This window comes from Coenobita brevimanus, chromosome 52, assembly GCF_032717465.1.
Source record: "Coenobita brevimanus isolate Jiangsu-jjx chromosome 52, ASM3271746v2, whole genome shotgun sequence".
In the NCBI taxonomy this organism is placed as follows: domain Eukaryota; kingdom Metazoa; phylum Arthropoda; class Malacostraca; order Decapoda; family Coenobitidae; genus Coenobita; species Coenobita brevimanus.
In genome coordinates, this window is record NC_137005.1 from 3,652,218 (window position 1) to 3,677,620 (window position 25,403).

A 25,403-nucleotide genomic window follows, 5' to 3' on the forward strand; every position below is an offset into this window, starting at 1 on the left:
ACCCACTTATATTTCTTAATAATAGCCCACTAATACCTCTATACCAGTTCTGAATGAGACACCCTTAGCATGTAATCGCATACTGGAGACTGTGGTTATGAGCGCCCAAATGGTGACATGTGAAGGTGTGTGTGTGTGTGTGTGTGTGTGTGTGTGTGTGTGTGTGTGTGTGTGTGTGTGTGTGTGTGTGTGTGTGTGTGTGTGTGTGTGTAGGACTGCTGGACCTCAGGGAATGAACTGCCAAGTGTATGCCTGGAGTAGGACATTTAAGCGAAAAATGTTGACGGGGAAAATGGGTCCGGGTCAGAGTGTATTCAAGAGGCAGAGTCAAAGATGGCCTTGGGGATGTAAGGTAGGTCAAGTAATCCAGAAGTGGCGTACATTTGTTTAATATATTTCACTGCCTGGCTTATATTCCCTCTGTACTGACTCCCTCGACGGTGATATTATAAAACCACGTGGTCTAAGATGCTCTGGGGATGCCTGGGAGGACAAGTAATCCAGTGGCGTGCTTTACTTCAATGTATTTCGTGGTTTAGCTTATATTTCTTTTGTTTTGCCTCCCTTGGAAGTGGTGCACAGACGGGTAACATTGATACAGACAGAGGAATACAGTTGCTATTACAGAAAGAGGAATACAGTTGCCATTACATACAGAGGAATACAGTTGCCATTACATACAGAGGAATACAGTTGCCATTACATACAGAGGAATACAGTTGCCATTACAGACAGAGGAATACAGTTGCCATTACAGACAGAGGAATACAGTTGCTATTACAGAAAGGGGAATACAGTTCCCATTAACCACAAAAGAAAAATGGTGTGCGTTTGTTTACTGTATCACATTGCTTGGGTGATGCTGCCTCTTTTCTGACTCCCTTGACGGTGATGCACAGACGAGTTACACAGACACAGAAGAGACGATACAGATGCTATATACCCAAGCGTCTCAAGATGCTGTGGGGATCTGGTGGCTTAGGTCATCCAGAAGTTTGCCTGTTTTTGTTAAATATATCTGGCTTATATTCCCTTTCTGATGGTTCCCTCGACGGTGATGCACAGACGCGTTATATGAACACACGGGGGAAATCTAGATGTTGCAAAGAGCGGAGAGAGAGAGAGAGAGAGAGAGAGAGAGAGAGAGAGAGAGAGAGAGAGAGAAAGAGAGAGAGAGAGAGAGAGAGTCTGGCAGCGCTGGAAGTTCAAGAAATGGTATGCTTTGGTGTAGCATATATCACTGCCTTGGTTATACTTCTTCTGTGCTGAATTTCCCTTGAGTATGAAGCACAGAAAGCATATATAGACACATAGGGGAAATCCACATGGTATACTGCATATCACATACTGTAAGATAACTGGTATATCAAGTTGTCCTGTTGGGGGGAAGGTTATTCTAATGTATTTCACCGCCTTGGTTAAACTACGTCTGTACCGATTCCCTCAGCGTTAATGTAAAGGCGTGGTAAAATATCTTCACCCCGAGACGTCATTTTTGTTATTCATATTTCAGTTAGGCAGTTTTATTCAGTTTAAGAGAGATCCCATCATAGGAGTTAGAGAAAGGTTAACTTATTCACTACTAGAGATTCCTTCTAAGCTGAAGAAAATCGTCCGTGAGAAGGAAGAATAAGATATTCTACTACTACTCTTTCAACAACTCCTCCTCCTCCTCCTCCTCCTTCAACTACCACCACCAATACTAGTGCAACCTTACTAATACTGCTAATCATCATCATCATCATCCGGACCTCCTTTCCCACCCTAGGGCAGGATAATCATCGTCATCATCATCATCATCATCATCATCATCATAACAACAACAACAACACCCCAAAAAAATACTCGGTCTGCACAGGTTAAAAACTCACTGGGGCTGGTTAGGGGTTCGGGGGGAGGGGCAATCAACCAGACCTCCATGTTATAAACCTCAAGCCCCACTTAAGCTGGTTTAAGGGCGGCGTCTGTAGCAGTTGTACCCCACCAGCAAAACCCACCCCGATGCCTTGTACTGTGTTTCTTATCTGCCCTGGATGCTTCAGAACCCCCCGGAATCCTCAAGCTTAACCCATTCAACCCGACGATTTTTCTCAGAACTTTAGGAGTGAAGTGGTCAGAAGCTATCCAACAGTCCCTTCAGTCAGAGGACGTACTTTGCATTTAATTCTCTCTAAACCCAGACGATTTTATTTAGCTTAGGAAAATGGGATAGGAGTTATGTTGGGATCGATACTATCATAAAGTTAACAGAGCTTAAGCTTTATATAACGTTACTTCTATGCATTATATAAAGGTACTTCTTTTTACGTTCATTCACTTACGTAGCTCAATCACAACAAAACTAGAATGAATAACAGTCGCATTCGTCGTCCGCGTGCCTTTGTCGTGCCTCATACTCAACCAACATATCTCTCATCTGGCTCCCCAACCTTCAGAAGAACAATAATGGAAGCGACCCATGTGTTTGGTGCGTATGCTGTTGAGGAAGGTTATAATTCAATCGTCGAGTGCTCATTTCAGGTCGCTTCGAGTAATACTGCATAGGTTGTTTTAAGTCATGATCAGATCCAGTGAGAGCTGCGAAGGCCCGTAGTCACCACAGTAGAGCAGGAGTGAGTGGAGTGGAAGTAGAGTGGATGGAGAGAGGTGTGTCATGAGAAGTATACTGTGGAGATGGATATTGTGGGTAGGCTGGATGAGGAAGGGAAATAATAATGGGTGTGTGCTGTGTAGATGGGTGTTGTAGGTAGGCTGGATGAGGAAGGAAAATAATAATGGGTGTGGTGGGTAGTGGGACAGAACGGGACGAATATTCCCTGTGAAGATAGGCGTTGTATCAAGAACGTAGTTGGTTGTGGGAGCAGATATATATTTTAAGAATCTGGTGTTGAGGAGGGAGATTAGGAAGAGGGTGGGATGGGTGGAAAGGAGTGGGCGGAACGGGCGAGGATGGTGGTGGGTGCTGGGGTAGGGTGGGTGTAAGATGCCTTTTAAAGACTGGTATTGTAGAAAGGCTGGTTTAGGCATTGTGATGGAATATACCAAAACTTTCACCAAGATCCAGGAGAAGAAAACCATCAAGCAAGTAAGCACTCTGGTAAAAATAAAGTGGGAATGCTTGAAAATAAAAGTACTCCTGACAATAATTCAAAGCCATAGAGACGTAAAAAAAAAAAAAAAATCCATCCATTACAAATTCTTCCCTCGGTGGCACAGCAAAGTTCCATCGCTTGCTAGGTGACAGACGCAATGTCCTGGGTAAAGTGGGGTCTTGGTGGAGTGACGGGGAACTACATTTGCCACCAGAGGAGACATACCAGCTTAAGTAGAATTCAAGCAGGTCATCTGGACACGAGTGAATAGAAAAACGGTGATTTTGAGATATTTACCGTTGACCCTCGCCTCGTCACAGTTAACTAAAATAAACACTTACAGGGCTGGGGCCAGGTACATAAACAAGCTTGGCCAATTCTTACAATAAACAAGTCTTCAAAGGAGTTAGATATTACTTTGAATCATGATGCTCAGTTGTATATTTCACGTTATTAATTCCAGATTTTATTGTGTAGTGCGTAGTATATGTATGAGGTTAAGTAAAAGTATAATATCTTACATGCAACCTAAACCCAAGAGTAGATTTTAATACGACCCTTCATAGATGGACCGAGGACAGAAAAAAAAACAAAAAAAAAAGAGGATACTACCAGAGGAAGGAGAGGAGGAGCTTACATTCACCAGACATACACTAGTGGAGAGGACGCTGAGGAAGTGCGTCTCCGTCCTTTTATGCTGACTTCAAAACCTCGTCGCCCTTAGCCTGACAGGACCCCGTCTGAAACCTTAACCCTATAGCGGGGACGGGAAAGGAGGACGCGTCTGTCTCTCCTACTTTTTTTTTTTCTGTCAAGGCTTTAGAGAATCCTGCCAGGGAGTTATGAAAGGTTATCCCGGCGACGTCTTAAGTGCTTGCTTGTTGAGGTAATTTCCCGAGGAGGAGGAGGACGACGAGGACGAGGACGAGGAGGAAGAAGAGAGAGAGCGGGGAGGCGTGAGAAAACAGAGCAGAGGGAAAATGGGCTCATTAACGCTGCCCTCATTTGATACCTGAGTGTACTTACCTAGGGAAGCACATTTACATATTACATCCTCTCCGGGTGTTCATCTAAAAAAAAAAAAGAAAAAAGAAAAGAAATAATAAGTAGCAGATAAATTCAGGGTGAAAAACAAAAACTTAGCATGGTCGATTTTTGGCTTGTCCTCTTCTGGTGTCCATAAAAAAAAAAATTAAAAAAAAAAAAATTAGTAAATGTGGATGCTGGCGTAAATTTTGTCATATGCTCTCCGTGTGTCCATATCCTCAAAATAAATACATGAATGAAAGAAAAACAATAAGGGGAAAACGAAGCACCATTGAGTATTTATGATTCCTGGTCCCTTTTTTTTTTTTTTCCCATGAACTTTAGCAGGTGTGTTGTCTCAAATACTAAATGTAACTTTAATAATATCTTCTGCAGGAATAAGAAGGAATAATAATGATCGTTAAGCTGGGGGAGTATGATGGATGTTGTTTGTATTCGTTATGTCAGGCAGGACCATCTCGAGTTGTATTAAATCGTCCATCATCGCACTGAAGAAGCTAAGCAGACAGTGTGGTGAGGAGAGAGGGAAATATGATGCGAGGGTTAATTAAGAACTTATCTGGTCCCCTCCGGCCAAAGGGTCCACCACCACCACCATCACCACCACTACCACCACCAGCCTACCTTCCCCACCAGCTCGTCCTGCCTCACCTGACGGGTTGGGGCGGCGCTAAGTAGTTCGTGAATTAGGTGTGGGTTTGGGTAACTGAGTGGTGTAATTAGAGGAGTTGGGGATAGTTAGCCGCATCAACCCGAGGACGTCATTGTTCTTGCGATCTCCAAAAATTTAGGGGGATCTCCTCAAATCAGATAGGTTAGTCATAGTCGTCTGTAATTTCTCCATTACTAGAGTCCTTTTCTGTACTGAGGAAAATTATCTGAATGCCACAAGAATTAATAGTTATCTGCTTCAAGGGATCGAATGGTATTCGAAGATTTAGATACTAACAGGAAATGACGTAGCGTGAAGAATGCACAGTAAAGTACCTTTACTTTTTGTCCATATATATTTTAAAACAGTGGGGGAAGTACTGAAATATTCTCCAGTAACTTATTCTTGTTATAAATACTTCCTGTATCAGGTAATACTGCATAAGGACTGAACTTTATATAGCCAGTGGAATGCGCTGTTAATTTTTAAATATTTGCCTTGCGATAATAGAACTCACAGCAGCAGCGTTCATAGTAAAAATTTCGATCACTTAGGAATGGATGCATTTTGTGGATACTGTACAGTCGTGCGAGGAATTGATGTCACAAAGTCTGTTAATTTTCAGTGGACTTTGTGACACCAGGTAATGTTGCGACTGTACACACGGCCAATATCGTAGGAGTCAAGATGCAACACTTATTATTCTTGGGCGCAAAGTGGGACCAACTGTAGTTCTTTTACCTTAACTTAGCCCAAATTTTCACTTTTCCAGCCTATAGCCTATTTCATGTAGCACAATGGCAAAAAATGACTATTCCTTGGCGCTACATCCTTTTCATAGCAGCTCTTCGTTACAGGCATCGTATATTGCCGTTAATCACTTGTTACAACTTAGTACTGAAGCTGAAGCCCCAGTATTCTCGCCGGGTAAGGAAGCTCCCTTGCACCTCCTCCTTAGCGATTTATTTTTGGATAAGGCTGGTTAATATCTTTTTGTACGGTATTTATGCAGAGTGTGGCGATATTTGAAGGATTAATGTAACAAAGAATGGGGTAGTAAGGTGTAATAAAAATTTAAATCGTTTAGGAAAGTGTGTTAGGGAGCTTCATTAACCGACGAGCATAGGGGATGGCAGCTGTAGGCCAAGTTAGAGCAAACAGAGTATAGCGCCATCTCTAGTCCCCACCTAGTTCACGAAGGCAGGGATCTGATACTACCACGCCCTCTTCATTGTCCCCTTCTGTGCGGCAGGACCAGGCGTAGAGGGAGATAGGAAGGGCAGAAGACGAGGTGGGAAGAAAGGGAGGGTGACGTAAGAATGGGTTCAAAGGGAGGATAAAAAAGGGAGATGATGGGTGATGACACTGACGGAAGATGAAAAGGGGTCACGGGGAGGCTGAAGGAAAGGGAGGAACTGGTGATGGGAGATGGACGATGATGGGGAAAAAGGGATTGGGAGGGAATGATGATGAAAGATGGATGAAAGGGGAAGAAGAGGAAAGGCTGGAGAATGGGAGGAAATTGATGATGGGAGATAAAAGGAGGAGGGAAGAAAGGGAAAGGGTGAAGGCAAGGAGGGAAATAATGGTGACAGACGGAAGAACAGTACAAGAAAGGGAAAGGTTGAAGGAAGGGGAGGAAGTGATGGAGAGAGAAATATGAAAGGAAAGGCAAAAGAGAGAGACGAAAGATTAATGTAGATATATAATGATGTAATGAGAGAAGATGCTTTTGGCAGGATGTAGTAATATTGGTAATGATGATGATAGCGAGCAGTGGCGAAGAGATTAAAAAGATTGGTTTTCATAGGTATTTGTAGGCTGTCTGCCTATCTTTTTATATGTCTGTCTGCCTTTTGTTTACTTATCTGCCTGTCTATCTATATCTGTCACTCCTTACTGCCGATTCAAGCAGCCTTCCCTCTTGTATTCTTCCACTTATCCATTCATCTTCTTTTTGGTCTCCAACTCCTTATTCATCCATTTAATTTCCGATTTTCTTATACTTATTCTGCCATTTACGTTTCGATTTCTTCAACTCATCCTTCCACTGACTACATCTTCCTCTGTGCAGTCTTCCGATTACATCATATCATCATCATCATCATCATCATTATCATCACCGCATTTTTCGGTACAGCATAATAACGGGTGAACAATGAGAGTGCCTATCGATTACGGCAGTTATATCTCTTGCCTGACGCTGCATGATGTGAGAGGCGATCTCGTCATAAAGGACCTTCAGGCATCTTCGTTCCTACTCAGTAACGACCTGTCCCCCCACGACACGCAACCCTCCCTCCATTACGTACTCTAACACCTTGGGTCGCATTTTCATTGGCGTATTTTCGTTGGTTTAAGGAGGCTGCGTAATCCCTCTCATTCAGCGATTTATTTCATTAGTACCAATTAGTATCCTTTAGTTTGTTACTGATGCATGCTGTGTCGACAATAAAAAGATAGAATTAGTGTAAAAGATAATGTAAAGTCGTAATAAGCATATCACTTTGGATGAGATGCTTTGAACTTTCTTATGTCTACTGGTGTACTGCTCCTTTTTTTTTTTTCTTCAGCTATAAAAAATGAAAACAATTAATATAGGTGTATAGATTTTGGATTGTTTGGTTATGACATGGAAGGAAGGAGGAGGAAGGGAGGCAGGGAAGGGAAGGGAATGTTGAACCGTGGTGCAGTAAAAATGAAGGGAATGGAGAGGGGAAAGGGAGAGGAGAGTAAAGGAAGGGGAGAGGGACAGGTGAAGGGTTGAATGACAGAAGGGGAAGAGGGGAGAAGAGAAGAGGAGGTGACAGACAAAGGGGAGAGAAGAAGGGAAAGAGGAGAGGTGTGAGGGGAAGACGGAGGAAAGAGAGGTGAAAGGAGGAAGGGGAGAGACAAATGATGGGGTGGATGACAGAAGGGGAAGAAGAGGGGAGGGGGGAGAGGAAGGAGAAAGAGGAGAAGAATAAAGGAAGGAGAGAGAGAGAGTAGGGCGAGGGGGGGGGGGAAGAGGAAGAGAAAAGGGGACAGGATATGTGAGGGGATGAATGACAGAAGGGGAAAAAGAAGCAATGATGAGAGGGTTAAGGGAAAGAGAAACGGAAGAGGAAAGATATGAAGTGGAATGGAAAACAAAGAATGAGAGAGAGAAGAATGGAAAAGAGAAAAGGGAAAGAATCGGGAAAGGAAGGGAAGGGGCACGAGAGAGGGAAAGGGGGAGGAAAGAGGGGATGAGAGAAGGGAGAGGTCAGAGGGGAGTAGGAGAGAGGAAGGAGAGAAAGACAAAGAGAATTGGGACAGATCTGAATGGCAAAAAGGGAAGAGGAAAGAGGAGAGAAGGAGAAGGAAGAGCGGAGAAATGAAGGGGGAAATGAAGAGGAAAAAGAAGAGGAAAACAGATGAAGGAAGCGAGAGGGGGAAGAGGAAAGGAAGGGGAGACCAGGGCAAACTGTGTGTTGATTGACAGAAGGGTAAGAATGAGAAGGGACAAAAGAAAAGGAGGGAAAGAGGAGAGGAATATAAATGCAAAGGAAAGCAAACAGCGAAAGACGTGCACGTTCTTTCGTGGATATTTATTTTAGAGGGGACTATAAGTATGGTATAAGTGGAAGAAGAGAAGAGGAGGGGAATGAAGAAAATGGAAGAAGAAGGGGAAAGAGGAGGAGAGAGAGGGAGGGGGGAGAGGAAGGAGAAAGAGGAGAAGAGATGGGGAAGAGATGAATAGTGTAGGAATTCTCCCTCACCCACCATCGAAACTGGTAGCAAAAAGGACCAGGGCCACGTTGGAGCATAGAAATATTGTCATGGAAGAAGAAAAATGAACTTAAGAACTATATTGTACATTGCCATAGACTGTAAGGAAGAAATAGTATTAATTTATATAAAGGTATTGATCAGATTTTACCTGACTCATATTCTTTAATCTGGAGTGAAAACAGTATCTCAGTTTTTTGTATTAGATATTTATGAACTTCTTAGCAGGGGATTAGAACGTAAATTCAGGCGAGTTTAAATGTTAGCACTTCCTCACATAGTACCTTGTAGCTCCGTAATTTGGCTGCTGCCTATGTTTGCAATTGCACTGAAGAACATATGGTTTGAGTCATGTGTCAGGAAATCTTTGCCATTACTTTTATAACTCTTACCTGTAGCGAAATAAGACCAGTCTGTTGTGAAGTGCTTACTAAATGTCGTGTTGTAGTGTCCGAGGAAAATCTTGTTTAATTGGATCCCCTCTTAGTGTGCGCTTGACATGTTAAACAGATTTCGCTCTTCTGTGTCCATCCATGTAAATGTTCAAGTTCTCCTTTATTTTCTGTAATGCGGAGAACAAAACTGAACACAGTACTCCAGGTGTGGCCGTCCTAAGAGAATGTTCAAATTAAGACTGATATTCCCTGCTCTGAATTTATGTTTGAATTTTTCCTTTATTTCCTGTAATACGGAGAACAAAACTTGAGCACAGTACTTCATATGACTTTATTTATTATCTTTCATTGTTGCCTCCATGCACTACGAACTTGGGTTTTAAAAACTTTTGCCCCGAGTGAGGATCGAACTCACGACCTTGAGATTATGAGACTCACGCGCTGCCTACTGCGCCATCGAGGCTTGGAAAGAGTGGTAGGGAGAGAGGGAGAAGAAAGAGAGGGAGGGAGAAGGAAACATGAAGGAGAACAGAAGATGAATGAGAGGCGAAAGAAGGAAGTGGGGGAAAAGAAAGGTGGAGAGAAGAAGGGAAGAGTGATGAGAGTGAGAGAAGGAAAGGTGAAAAAAAGGAGAACAAGATGGTTGAGAGGGGAGAGAAGGGAAAGAGAAGAAAAGATGAATGAGAGGAGATGATAGAAGAGAGGGAGAGAAGAGAAGGAAGAGAAATGGGATTGGTGAAGAGAAAGAGAGGGGGAGAGGGAAGGAGAAAGAAGGAAGGGGAAAGTGAAAGACGAAGTGGCAGAAGAGGCAAGGGTAAGGGAGAAGGAAGAATGCAAGAGAAGTGGAAAAAGGAAAAAAGAAAAGCAATGCAGGAGAGGGGAGGCGGAATAGGAGTGAGGAAACGGAAAAGAGAGGAGTTGGTCGATAGATAGGGGTAAGAGAGAGGTGGAGGGAAAGAGAAAGATGGGAGGGAGAAAAGGGAGGAAAGTTACCGAAGAACATGAGAGAAGAAAAATGTAAAGAAGAAAAGGGAGACAAAGGGGAAAAATAAATAAAGTAGAGGGAAGTGAATGAAAGATGAGTAAAGAGAGTGGAAAGGGAAGAGGAAAGAGGAGGGGGTAAAAGGAAGAGGAATGAGTTCTCGAAGGTTCACCAAGTCAGGGTAGGTTAGGTCAGGTTAGGTTAGAGAGAGAGAGAGAGAGAGAGAGAGAGATAATCGTGGAAAAAGAAAAATGAAAAGATCGTACAGAAGAAAGAATAAAGGGGAGACTGATTAAAAGTTGAAGGTGAGAAGAATGCCTGTGACGTGGATAAAGAAGGGTAAATGAACGGGCGAGGCTGTAGGGGTCAACCTGTCACTCCCCGTCTCTCCTTTCCCGTCTGTAATCCCTCCCCAGCCTTTCTCTCCCACGCTCCCTCTGTCAGTCTGAACTATGGGTGACGGGCATTTCACTGTCTCTTCCTCCCCCACTTCCTTGTCTGTCTTGCCCTCCCCCCTCCCTTCACTTTTGCTTTCCTTTCCCCATACCCCTCCCGCCCACATTGTCAGTTCTTCTCTCACCCTGTCTGTCTAACCTTCCCCACCCCGCCCTTCCCTCTTCTCTTACCCTTTCTTCTGCCCACACGCCTTCCACCCTTCCATTACCTCCTCACCCTTGTCTGTCAGATCCGCCCCCCTCTCCTTCCCTCCCCTTCCATATCCCTCCCTTTCTCTACTCCTCTCCTCTCCCTCCACTCCTTCCTTGTATCTTTGTCTCTCTTCCTCACCCAAATTATTTCCTAAACCCCGATTTCATTCCACATACCCACATCCCCCCCCCTCCTCCTTTCTTACCCTCTTGTCTGTGTAACACTCCTCCCCTCCTCGTTTTCCTAAATCCCCATCCTGTTTCTAACAGTCCTTGTTCCTTTCTTTCCCACCACCCTTTCCCTTCCTCCACCCCCTCCTACCAACCCCCTGTCTCTCGCAACACTCCCTTTCCTTCTACATCCCTCCTTTTCATTCCTCATACCCTCCTCCTCATCTCTCCCCTCCCCCTCCCCTCTCCTCTCTCCCCACTTCACCTCCCCCTCCCCATTACCTCACTCGTCTCAGTGGATGTATTTTTCTTTGGTATCGTTTTTTGTCGATGCGTATTTACCTAAGCCGACCTTGATCTGGAACTTTCGCGTATAAAACTCAGGCAGGAAGTGCATCAGATTTGGTGGACAACAGATAAAAAAGATCTGTATAGTATCTGGAGAGTTAATTTGTACTGTTATTAGATTTTTTTTTTTTTTACCTCAAAGTACTGGGCCACTTTTGAGCTTTAATTTCAAGTCGTGATTGCATGACATTTGATGAGCCACAGTTACGAGGTAGGAATGATTCTCCTTGGTTACTATTTAATCAACCCTCCAGTCTGTCTACCTAGGACATAAACCGAGCTGAAGAGTTTCGAAAGATTGTCTAGGGAGACCAAATGTGTTACAGTGGTACAGACCTCTCCGGTTATAGACACTCACGAAAAATAAAAAGTATATGGTCTGCAAGGTTACCATTCACTATTTTCACTCCTACAGCCTCATCCTTCCATTTACCCTGCTTTGTCTGCGTCACAGGCTTTCTTCTCACCTTCATCTTTCCATCAGTTTCCCCTTTCTTCTCTCTTCCTCATGTCCTGATTAGGCAAGAATCACCTCTCGAAGTTAGGGCCTGTACTCCAAGGACTCCCTGAATGGAACCCTGTATTCTGCTGGATTATGTAACTTGAGTACTTTAGGATGCCAAGGGTAAATCTTCCTCGGTGTCCCTGTGATTGCCTACTTTTCCTTCCTTATTAACTCCTTCAAGACGATCACATAGATTTATATTATATCCTCCTGCTATCTTCCAAGGATTTAGGAGAGACTTTTCACTGAAGGGATTTAATATAGCCTTCACTCACCCCCTGCTACAAAAGATGGACCAAAAATCACAAAGCTTCGGGTGAGATTTTTCTTTTTGGCTGTCTTTGGGGAGATGATGCTCAGGTGGAAAGAGAGGATCCGATTCGATCTCAGGTTGGGAGAGAGAACAATCTGTTATTATTATTATTATTATTATTATTAGTAGTAGTAGTAGTAGTAGTAGTAGTAGTAATAGTAGTAATATTAGTATTTTTTACAGATGAACGTAGGAAGGAAAAATGAATAAAAATAATCCATACCCCAGATTACAGGTGTCCTCCATTTATTTAAAAAAAAATCTGAAACCTTTGGAATTGAACCGCTGATTATCTTAGCTTCAGTAAAACAGACTTTAATGATCTTCCGCAAAACTTGTTGGAAATATACCCCTGCTGATACGACCACTCCAGTCCTGAATATTTCATCCTTTGCATGTATTTGATATGACTGTTGGTATTGGCATCGAAGTGGTGACATGTGAAGAGATATCGCATGTAGGAGGACAGATGAGGCCTAACAAACAGTCAGAAAAAAAAAATAGAGGAAGGTGAGAGATCGTGACGGTGTTGGGTGGTGGAGTGGGCGGTGACGGAATGGGACGGGCTGGCCGGGTGTGAAAATTATCGTGACGGATCATATACTGTTACATTACTGGCGGAGCGACAGCCACAAAGCCAATCCTGAAACTGTATCTCCCATCCCAGTCCATCGTCATCGTCCTGACTTTTTCTCCCACCTAAAAGACGAAATGAAGACTATGGTCGGGAGACAAGGAAGGAGAAAGTGGGAAAGTGGGAGAAGATCATAGCCATTAGACATCAGTTCACACGTCATTCAAGCCCCAGGACTAATAGCTCCACCTCACGCGATATAGCTAGCAAGGGTTCTAGGTGTTGTATTGAAAGGTCTTGCTGTGCTCTTTGTAATGATGGGTTATGGGTAGATAGACAGACAGAATAACAGATTTACTTGTTTACTGCATATATAGCTACGGTAAGAGGTATAAGATCGCTCCTCAATGCCCCTAATACTTTTCATTCATTATTAACTCCAAGACGATCACGTAGTTTTATATTCCTGCTACCTTCAAGGGATTTATGCGAGTATTATCAGGCTAAGGGGGTTACTTAAAGCATTCACTAACCCTTTGATAGAAAAAGTCTTATCTAAGTTGCAGTAATTTGTCTGTTAGTAGCCACAAGGATATTAAAGTTACAGCATCTTAATGGAAGGGCTTAGACTTGAGTTTTTTTCCTTTATGTTATCACTTAGCTTCCTGTTTTCTCCTGTGTTTTTTTTTTTTCGACTTAGGTACACTCTCCTTTCGCTTTGGTGTTACGTGCGTGCTACATCACATCATCTTACTTTTCCATAGTTGCTCGTAACCTCTTCTTTCAGATTTAATATTTCATTCATGTTACCACCAGACTATTGCATTTCTGTGTGTGTGTGTGTGTGTGTGTGTGTGTGTGTGTGTGTGTGTGTGTGTGTGTGTGTGTGGGAGGGGGGGGGGTGGCAGAGACTTCAAGAGGAGTAAGCAGAAAAAGCCTTCATTACCCTTCCCAGTAAGATAAGTACTAAATGAAATAAAACAGTATGAAGCTGGAAAGAATAAATTAGAAATAAAGGCATCCTACTGAAAAGACCCAAGTTCCTTCAAGCACATACTCATCTAAACTCAGTCACCAGATCTTGAATTACATCATTGGTATTTAGGACTTGGGTTGCGTCATCTGTAAGCGACAGCTGGCTCACCTTCCAATCTCTCTTCCTCTCTTGCATCCCTTAATTCTCTCCTTCCCCTCCCCAGTACCCCTTAACTCTCTCCCTCCCCTGCATCCCTTCACTCTCTCCCTCCCCTGCATCCCTTCACTCTCTCCCTCCCCTGCATCCCTCAACGTTCTCCCTCCCATGCATCCCCTAACTCTCTCCCTCCCCTGCATCCCTTAACTCTCTCCCTCCCCTTCATCCCTTAACTCTCTCCCTCTCCCTATTACCTTTTCATCTGCCTCCCTCGCCACCCCGTCCAAGTACAGATTATAAAATAGACATGAAGAGAAACACGCCTCCCTGCCATACCCTACCTTTACGCCATACTTCTCACCCTCCTCCTTTCGTCTTCCACGTATCCCCTGCTCTTGTGATAAAAAACTCATAACTAAGCTTTTAACCTTTTCAAGAGATGCCATGATAAATTCATTCTTACTATTTCCAGATGATTTGTAATATTTAGTTGAGGATTCATTTAGGATAGGGATTAATGAAGGCTTTATCTAACCCATTAAGTTCGGAATTATTCCCCTGAGCTAAATAAAAAAGTAGAATTATAATGAAAATAATGAAAACAGTACGTAATCGTTCTTAAGGGGTAGGTCAAAATTTCCCCTCCCAGTCCATATCAGTATAGCCATCAGCAAAAGTTCACCGACAACCCTCTGTTAGCAGTGTGTCCGGCCTTCTCAATTTCTCATTCCTTCCCAGATTACAGATAGTGTCCTTGCTCATGCTTTTTTTGTTGTGTGTTTCATATGGACATGACGTACAAATAGGTAATGTAACACCTTCCACTGCCAAAGCATGCGGAGAAGTGTGTGTAAACTCCACTGCCACAGCCGGCGGAGAAATGTGGGCAGACTAACGCTCGTGGGTGTACCTCTGTAAAGCCTGTCTGTTCAGCCTAGTAATACGCCCTCTCCAGGTAAATGAAGAAAAAAGGAAAAGAAAAAGCTACTTACACTTTCCATCCTTTCAGTAAATACTTTTCACACATCTTATTCAGAGCAGACACCAAATCCACACATCTTCGGACAGACTTGAAATCTTCGTGTTTTTTTCCTAATCTACGTGTTTTTCTATAATTTCTTGGTCGATGATCAGGTGCGTGGGTCTAGAAAATTGGCCCGTGTCTCTGGTAGGCTGAGATTTCCGTAACTCCTCCTCCTTAGCGATTTATTTTGCACATCACTACGTTATAAATCATTTGGATGTTAACTGATGCCTAGGAATGTAGGTCGTGTTTCTAGTTGACTTCAGAGGTCTGGTAACTTCTCTTTAGCGATTTATTTTGCATATCACACGTTAATAATCCAGTGGTATGTTAACTGATGGGAACTTGTGTTGATATTAAGGCAACAGGAATAATATGCGGAGGAATGGTAGTTTAATCTGCAAAAATAAATAAATAAATAAAATCGTCACGAAAACAGTATTAAATTCCCCATATCAGTTAGAATATTACCCAGTCCACTAAGATCTTACTCACAGGATAGTATTCTCATCGGTTAAGGAAGCTCCCGTTGCTCACAGTCTCGTTATTTACCGTTATTAAGTGGACCAGTATTTATTTTCGCAACTGTACATTTAAAGAATATTGTAGATTCATTTTTTAAAAGTCGAACATTTATGAAACACTTGTAATATTGTTGTGAAAAGTCTGTTGGGCTCCGAGGATGACATTACTAGTTTCAGAAGTCAGTGTTCACTTTCTCGTTAATGACCGTAATGAAGTGAATCACTATTAATGTCTGTCACTGTACAGACCATTCTTAATGTAAGTTAAGAATGTGTTATAAAATTTTCACAACTTTATCCATGCCATCAGTACTGTGTGTTGGGATAATCAGACAAATCAGCTTTTTTTGGTACTGAGAGAAATGTTGGTCAGTATTGTTTATTGTAAGCCTTTCCATCAGATGACGTCTTATATGCTTTACTTTCGCTAGCGACAGAGAAATATGTCTAGCTTAGGAGAGATTTGTCGAACTGCGGGGAATAGATAACCCCTTCGGTACAAAACGTCTCCCTTAAACTGAATAAAATCGTTTGGAGATAACGAAGATAATTTTCAAGCGTTAGTAGCGAAAAGGAACGTTACCTGGAGATGGCGGGAATTATATACGTGTAAAAATAAAATCATTTGATTATTGTGGCTAATAATGAGGAAGAGCGTCGTGTGAATATAGCAAGAATATTAAAGAGGTTAACTGATTGTGAGGGAAGTAACGAAAAAGGTCGTCTTCTGGAGTAATGAAAAACAATATACTAAAGACGTGGTATGATTTAAGTGATCGGTAGCAAATGTCAAAGAAAGTGCGATTTATAACGATGACACGGTGTATAATATTATCTGGTGCGCGACACATACCAGTGGGCAGAGAGGCAGCAGCAGCAGGCGTGGCGGACACAACAGAGGTATCCATCTTTCAGGCACTTGACAGAACGCTCCCGCCCGGCCATTTTCAGCATAAGTAAAACATTGACAGGTGAGCCGCAGTGAGGATGCCGGGGTGTGTCAGCAACCGCCTACACCCCTCCACCAGCCTGTCACAGCTTCGCACCCCATCTCCTCCCCTCCCATCCTGCCCCCCACCCCCCCCGTGCGCCCCTCCTCACACCTCACACCTATCTCACGCCCTTCAGCCAAACGTTTCAGCTTTCATGTCTCTCGCTTTTCAGGCTCGCTGTATGTACCTCACACTTCCTGTATGTACCCCGCATTTCCTGAATGACTTGTACATTTTCCTTGTGTGCCACACACTTCTTATATGCACCACACATCCTGTATGTACCACACTCTTCCTATATGTACGGTACACTCCTTGTATGTATCTCACAGTTCCTATATGTGCCGCACACTTTCTATATTTACTTCACACTTCCCTTGTGTACACCACACTTCTTAAATTTACCGAGCACTTTCTGTATGTACCCCGCATTTCCTACTCGTACAGCACACTTCCTTTATGTACTCCACACATCCCTTATGTACCTCATACATCCTATAAGTAGACCTACCCCACACTTCCTGTATGTACCTCACGCTTCCTATATGTACCGCACTCTTCGCATGTGTACCCTGTGCTTCCTGTATACATCACTTACCTCTTCCAAACCTTTCACCTTTCACATCTCCCACCTTTCTTGTTTTCTGTATGTCTTCATTTCCAATGTATCTCATACTTTTCACTCTTCCTGCTTCTACTTCTCGCTCCTCACTCACCACATCTACTTCACACCCCTTCACCAGACATTTCGTCTGTTTTATGTCCCGTCTGTCACTCTTCCTCTGTGTACTTCTCGCTGTCTGTGCACCTTACGCCCTTCAGCCAGTATATCGCTTCATGGGTCCCACTTCTAACATTTTCTGTATGCACTTCACACTTCTTTATACACAAGACCTTTCTCACTTTTCTCTGTGCTCTCACTTCATTTTCACCTCATGCCACTCATCCAGATCTTTCACCTTGTGTGAGTTCCGTCTCCCAATTTCCTGTATATACGTCACACTATATATCTGAAACATCTTTCCTCATATTTCCACCCTCCTACTCCTCACACTTCATATCTGCCTCACGTCTCTGCCAAATGTTCCCTGTTCGTGTCTTCCGTCTTTCGCACTTCGTGTACGTATGTACTTCGCACCTTCAACATATTCCACCATCTACCCTATGTCGGACCCCCCAACACATCACTTCTCATCGTCCACACTTCACCACCCTCGACACTTGGATATATCCCACACCTCTCCTTAAGCCTTTCCTCACATATTTTGCACCCTTTATGCCTCATCTGAGCCTCACACTCCTCCACCTACACATCACCTCTTTCACACCTCACCTGACACTTAATTATACTTGACACCTCCACACACACACATTTCACCCCACCTTGCTCCTCTAGTACCCCTCTGTACCCCATACTCATCTGCCGACAGTCTACCTCTCTCTGTATGAATATACCTCACACCCCTTCACGCACCGTTCACTGCACACGTTGCACATTACGTACCTCTTTTGTACATCACACGGCTTCTCACACTTGAATATCCTTAACACCTTTCTATCCACTTTTCTCACTTGACACTTTTCATTCTTTATAAGCTACCTCCTCTGTAGCTCACACTTCTCTCGTCTTTCCTCTTTCTCACCTTCGACTTACATGCTTCCCATACGCTGAACTTTTTCCAGCCATTTTTTTTTTTTTCTGCATATTCTCTAATCCCATCACTGGTTGAAGGGAACGCGTAGGCAGGATGTCACACCTAATGAAGCCCGTTTTTCACTACTAAGGTGGTGGATTGAACCTTTGATAAAAATGCATGTGAAATGGAACAGTTCGCAATGACACTGTTACTCGTGCAGTGTCAAAAACCTTCAAACTACGAGCAACAAGTGTGGTATACCCTGGCTACCACTTCCTTTCAGTCATGGCTAATGGAATGGGGTTAGCAAAGACACACCTATTCCCTTCACTTCTCATATCTCACACTTCACACAGTCCTCCGAGTGCCTGATATTCCTCACCTCCTTCTCACCTCTCATGATACACAGGAATTATGCGTCACAGTTTATCACCCCTTTTATATTTCCACTTACACTCATACTCGTACTTATCCATCACACGTCCCATACCATGCACACTCCTTCCCACTTCTTGAACTGCACCCATTACCCTCCTTCTACCATTCACACACACATCCTCATCCTAAACTGCATCACTACCACGCCACACACTCACTACCACACCACACACTCACTGGCACACCTCATACTCACTCCTCCACCATACACTCACCCCACCACACACACTCCTCCACCTCAGCCACTTCCCACCACACACGCTCCCACAGATCACGCTTGCTCCCATCTCACGTTCACTCTTCACCAAACTCTCACTCCCCCCTCGCACTCACTCCCCTCTCACACTCACTCCCCTCTCACCCTCCCACACCCTTCACACCCTCACTCCCCTCTCACACTCCCACACTTTTCACACCCTCACCCTCACTCCCTCACCTTAAACTGCCCCTGCCTTCACACAGCCTGCGCACCCCACCCCACACCCATCAATGTTCTGGCTCATGGCTTATATACACAGCTGTAGGGCCTCGACAGCCTCCATGACGGAACGAGACTGACAGAACCATTTGCGTTTTGTCCCATCATATTGGCTACCATTTGGGGGCGGGGAGGCTTATCGAAAAAGTAATTGGCGATGATTTAGTGTGCTTTCCATATACAGTCCATTATTTTGTGTGTTTTTCGTATGTAATCCATTATAAAAATCTGTGTTCAGTATGCAGTATCGTATTTTGGTGTATGCTTCCTCGTAATTGAAAAAAATTAGGGATGTGGATGCTTGTCAAAAAAATAATAATAATAATAGTAATAATAATAATAATAATAACAACTGGCGATTGCCTGGTGTGTTCTCTGTATGTGATCGATTGTTTAGCTTGCTGTTAGGTGCGTCTTTGTGCTTTCTGTATGTAACGATTATTTGTGTGTGTGTGTGTGTGTGTGTGTGTGTGTGTGTGTGTGTGTGTGTGTGTGTGTGTTTATGAAGTCGATTATTTAGTGTGCTTTCAAAATGCAAGCAGTTATTGAGTGTGCCTTTTTTTTCTTTTAGTTTGTGTTCTGTATCTGATTGCCTGTTTTCATCATGTCTGTCACGCCATATTCGTTGCTGTTTGGGGACAAGGAGGCTTATTGAGAAGTAACTGGCGATTGTGTGCGTTCTTTTTATGTAATCGATTAATTAGCGTGACTTTGCATGTAATAAGGTAATTTTGTCTCTGCTCTGTGTGTAATATGTCTAATGATACTTTTGTCTCATAAAAATCGCTGCCGTTTTGGATGAGGAGGTTATATGAAACTTCCCAGCTCAATAGGTCTCTCTAAATTCGAAAAAAAAATAAATAAATAAAATAAAAAACAGGGGATAGCATGAATTAAAAAAAAAAATGCATCCTGCTGAAGAGGTTAATTGTGACCTCCTCCTCCTCCTCATCATCATCATCATCATCATTATTATTATTATATTATTATTATTATTATTATTATTATTATTATTAATTTCGCTTTGTGCATATTATTTCGGTCATTAAGATTGTGGGGTTAATTTATGTATTTACTCCTGCCCGTAGGATGGTTTAGCGAGACGTAATAATGCTGTTGAAATTCCAGTCTTCACCAGTAGCTTAGAATAAGGTAATGGCTGGCACATGTACCCTTATTAGTGCTGTGTTATTCCAGTAAGGTTTGTGGTAGCTGCACAGGAAAGTTTAATTACGCAATATTCACCGTGCGCGCGCGCACACGCACGCGCACGCACACACACACACACACACACACACACACACACACACACACACACACACACACACACACACACACACACACACACACACACACACACACACACACACACACACACACACACACACACACACACACACACACACACACACACACACACACACACACACACACACACAGGAAGTTTAAGCATCAGACTACATGAAAGAATAATGCTCATATGTGGAACTTGTGTTTATGAAGATATAACAATTTCTACCCTCTTCATGTCTAGATCTGGTCGAATTTGTTGCAGGTTTCTAATACAGAAAATTTCCACGTATCCGGGTGCTAGAGGGGGTATCGTCACGTGTTGGCACTGATATAAACGAGGGGTGAAGCTGTTAGTACAAACATTCCTCAGTATACAAACGTTCCTCAAAATACAAACGTTCCTCGGTGTATAAACTTTCCTCAGTATTCAAGTATTCCTCAGTATACAAACGTTCCTCAGAATACAAACGTTCCTTAGCTCTCTCAGTGCTCCCTGAAAAGGAGGAGGAGGAGGAGGATGCGATGCGGGAAAAGGGAATCTTCATTCAGCAGTCTACTGAGTTCACGCCCAGATGATTAGGGAGCAAGAACAACAAACCCATAGCGATATAATTCTTCCCTGTGATTTCAAGCTACTTAAAATATTGCATACAGATTCTTACATTTCAGTTAATAAAGTAACTAATTTTTTCCCTTTTATATTATTTCCCTTTTATATTATTTCAGATGCTGGTGACCTCGGAGCCTGAAATACGTAAGTGTTACTAATTTTTCTTTTGTATGTTCTAAATTGAGTTGTGTGTAATTGGTTACTCTATATACACGCTGGTGACGTTTTACTTTCGTTTATTCGTGTTACCGCCAAACGATTTTATTCAACTGAGGAGATATTTTTTTCGTGTTGATGGAGAGACTTTCCGTGTTGAAGGAAGAGAGACTTTCCGTATTGAAGAAGGGGAGACTTTTCGTGTTGAAGGAGAAGAGACTTTCTGTGCTGGAGGAAGAGAGACTTTCTGTATTGAACGAGGAGAGACTTGCCGTGTTGGAGGAGGAGAGACTTGCCGTGTTGGAGGAGGAGAGACTTCCCGTGTTGAAGGCTGTATCAAACCCCTCCAACTCGGAAAAAAAAAAAAAAAGCTGAATAAAATCGTCTGAAGAGAGCAAGGATAAACTGCCAACAGTATTGTCATAAGGATTTTTTTTTTCGCAAATGGTTAACCTGTTCAGACCGAGGATGTCTTTTGTGTCTATCCTTGCTGCCTCCAGACGATTGTATTCAGCTTATGGGAGACTTTTCTTGAATATAGGTGATTTTTTTTTCTAAGTGGATTGATAGAGATATGTAGGTAGAATAGATAGATAGATAGATGAATAGATAGATAGATAGATAGGTAGTTAGATAAATAGATAGATAGAAAGACAGACAAATAGATGGACAGACATACAGACAGACAGAGAGACAAACAGACAGACAGAAGACAGATGCATACCTTATACAGATAAACAGAATGATAGATAGATAGACATAGATATATGGAAAGACAGACAAAGACATTGAAAGACAGCTAAATAGAGACAATACAATCCATTTTGAGACAGACAGATAAACAGAACACAATCTTCCGGACATAACAAAAATAGCTTACAACATACATCCTCGCCAAAAAAAAAAAAAAAAAATGGTAACCTGGATTTGAGTTTTTCCGAACTTAACCGAGTGTTCACGTCACATAAGGCGGTTCAGGGGCGGGGGACTGGGTGGGTGGGTTGATGTGAGCGGACAGGCGGAGTAAGTATAGATTGGCCCCAGAGAGGAGGCAGCGGGTGGAACAGAGAAATGGGCTAGGGACGGACGGGAGAGAGAGAGAGAAAAAAAAGGATGGGGTGTGTGGGATAGTTTGAGAGAGAGAGAGAGAGAGAGAGAGAGAGAGAAACACAAAATGGGGCAGGGACGGAAAAATAAGGAATGGGATAGTGTGTGTGTGTGTGTGTGTGTGTGTGTGTGTGTGAGAGAGAGAGAGAGAGAGAGAGAGAGAGAGAGAGAGAGAGATTGAGAGAGAGAGAGAGAGAGAGAGAGAGAGAAAGAAAGAGAGAGAGAGAGAGGTTGAACAGATTATAAAAAAAAGATACGACAAAGATTGGGCGGAATTTTGGATTTGGGACTAACTCTTTTAGCCCAAAGTTAATTTTTTTAATTTCTGATAAACTTTGTTACATACAGACGATTTTCCTCAGCTCGGGAAGGATCTTTGTAAATGGAATTGATTAAGGCTATGTCTACACCTCCTTCTCCTCAGCTAAAGGAAATCGTCTGAGAATAACACGGGCAAGATAAAAGTGAGGACCTCGTAATAAACTAAGCTGAATGAAATCGTCTGGAGAAGGCAGATAAAAGAACTAAGCTGTTAAATCGCCTGGATAAGCCTGGAAAAAGACTGAGCAGAGTAAAATCGTCTGGAGATACCACATAAAAATCGGAACATATTTAAATCATCCAAACCTACCTCGTTACCTAAACCGAATTGAATCGTCTGTACAGTAGAATCCCCGTAAAAACCTAAGCTGGATTAAATCGTCCGGTGATAGCACGAAACAAGATAAAAGCCGCGGCCTCGTAGTGGGTGGATTAGGGGCTTCTTGGCGACCGGTTCCTGCCTCCTCCACCCAGGTCAGAGGTCAGGCGGGGCATCACTGTTGGTCTGCAGATGAGCCTCACCCGGGGAAGGCAACAGCCCATCGTGTGGAAAAGTTAATGAAGCATCTCATGGCGGGTTTGCTGTTTCATTCCTGCTGTCTCCGGGCCGTTTGTGGTGATGGGATGAATAACAGTACCCTCATTACCCCTTCACAGCCGTATTTATCTTCCTGAGCTAAATATAATCGTTTAAAATTAACAGGAATTCACTTCAAATGACGCCTCTCGTGTGGAAAACTTAATGAAGCATCCTGGCGCCCCGATCCTTCCCTCCCTTCCACCTGGGCCCTGTCTACAGCTTTTGTTCTCTTGTGCCGTATTCATAAATAGTCTTGAGCTGAACGACTACAATACGAGGAGATATATATATATATATATATATATATATATATATATATATATATATATATATATATATTTTTCATAGCTAGCGCCAAACAGTTATTTACATGAGCTTAAGAGAGAGTGCTGTGGGTAAAGTTTTTATACTGTAAAGTGGAATGCCTCTACCTCCACTCTTTACGATTCCGGTATTGTTCTTCCATCTTCTGACATCCACTTGCCTGTAGTTAAAACTTCCTCAGAACATGTAATGTCATGCCCTTACTCGCCTCAACACTAATAAGGCGTATGGTCCTGATGGAGTCTTTCTTGTTGGTCTCAGAATATGTGTTTCCATGCTGACACACTTTCTACGCAAACTCTTCTGCTTTCTTCTGCCAACCTGCACCTTTCCACCTAGCAGGAAATCTTCTCTCATTCAGCCCGTCCCGAAGAAGGGTTATCGTTCCCAGCCTTTTAACTGTTGCACAATTGCTTTAATTTTCTGCAACTGTTTGAGTATATCTTCATCAGTAAGATTCTGAAACACTTTTCCTCTCATAACCTTTTAACACAAGTATATGATCCACACACAGCTCTAATCTGGATCGAGTCAAGGGCTTTTTCATCTTGTGAGCTCCCTTGCACATACTTACTCCCTTCATCCTGTCTTTCTTGCAGTTCTGCATCATTCTTTCTCATACTTTCTCTTTTTCAGTGGCTACTACTCCTCTGAATGATCTACTTGCGTCCTTCCCCTATTACTGTGGGCGAGCAGCACCCGTCCGGCAAATAATTCTCACCACTTTTCTGTCTAGCTCTGTCATGCAAGAATTAACCGGTTTTCTCAGTCCTTCATATATACAACTGAGCCACTTTGGAACTGTCTTTCTCAGTCTTTATTTCCTTTTTCCCGGTGACCTATGGTCATTTCAGTGCAATGTCCAGACACTTAGACGTGAAAGGATCTTGGTTTTGGTTCTCTTTTGTTCAAGTTTTCATGGAATGGACAGCTATTTACTGGTTTCTGGCCTTTAACGTTCTTCAGTTTTGTGTATTGTAAAGTACTTTTACCGTCATTCACACAGTTGCCAAACACGTCTCCACCAGGTTATAGCGAGTATGAAACTGAAAAAAAAAAAAAATGCAGGTTGACAGTAATACCTGGTGATAGTTCACTGCTATGTAATCTTTTTGTTTTTCACAAATATTGGTTAAGATCTTTTATGGATACTTCCTCTGACGCCTGGCTTGCCCCAGAAGTCATTGGTCAGGGGACTTGTGGGGTGAGCGAGCTAGGCTGCACCTTTTGATAATCTGATGATGTGCATAGTATTGTAGCTGCTAAGTTCGCTTTGTTTTAACTGGATGATATCGAAAAGGAGAGGAAGAGGAGGAAAGACTAGCGCCACGTTTAGATGGCAGACTTTTACAGGGGTGACTCTCCGATTTCGTTTTGCTCGATGCCGTTTGAATTTATCCCTTCGCTTCTGGGACTCTTTTCCTCGCCCTCCCTCCTCCTCCTCCCCAACACGCGGGGTCCTCGTCCGGGGCTGTCAGGACGGATCAGTTCCTCGCAGCCCACCTGAATGGTAGAGTGAGCACCCGCCAGGTCCGGCCAGCCCTGTCCACATCGGTTTTGTATTTCTCTTCCACCTCTGTTACCTCCATTCTGAATTTGCAGGGAAGGACCGGCTGTGAGAAAGGAAAAATAGTTGTCTACCCGATGGACGCTGAGTTCATGATGACTGCGCAGGTAAAAATGTGCAATAGGTTGTTTTTAGTCACAGTCTGTGGCAATCTGTCTCAGTATTAAGTTCACAGTAGTACAGTATACGGAAAGGATGAACTGTAAGAGGAAGGAAAGTACATTGCTGGATGGTAGGGTCTCGAATTGTTTGTTGTCGTTGTTGCTTTTGTTGATGTTGTTGCTTTTGTTGACGTTGTTGCTTTTGTTGATGTTGTTGCTATTGTTGATGTTATTGCTGTGGCCCCAGGTTTATCTGAAACGTGAACTTAGTGGACTACTGGCTTAACCTGCCCTCCTGTACTCCACCATCCTCGTTTCGGGGGGATAAGGAAGTAGGTGTGAGACGTTTGCAGAACCAGTCATTGGAGATCTGCCTGGTAAATCAGTGCCACCACATGAAGGCGTCTCTCTTTGGTACCTTATGTCGCGTTTTTTTTTTTTTTTTTTTTTTCGAAAATTTTCTCTTATTTTCACAGCACGTTACAAAAATAGCCTTACTCTGTTAAAAAGAAATATGTGTCTGTCTGAAGCGTCTGTAATAAAACTTTGTTACCATTCGGCTTTATACATTGGCTTTGTATTTCTGCTTCATTTCGGTTGCCTCCTTTCTGAATTTCTTGGGGTATGACTAGCTGTGAGAAAG

The 25,403-nt window shown here is 43.0% G+C and overlaps 1 non-coding gene across 1 annotated transcript; it reads right to left on the reverse strand.

The window, feature by feature from the left end:
• Positions 1–9,326: 9,326 nt before the first annotated feature.
• TRNAM-CAU (transfer RNA methionine (anticodon CAU)) lies at positions 9,327–9,399 on the reverse strand. Its single transcript has one exon. It is a non-coding gene; the product is annotated as a tRNA-Met (tRNA).
• Positions 9,400–25,403: the final 16,004 nt, after the last annotated feature.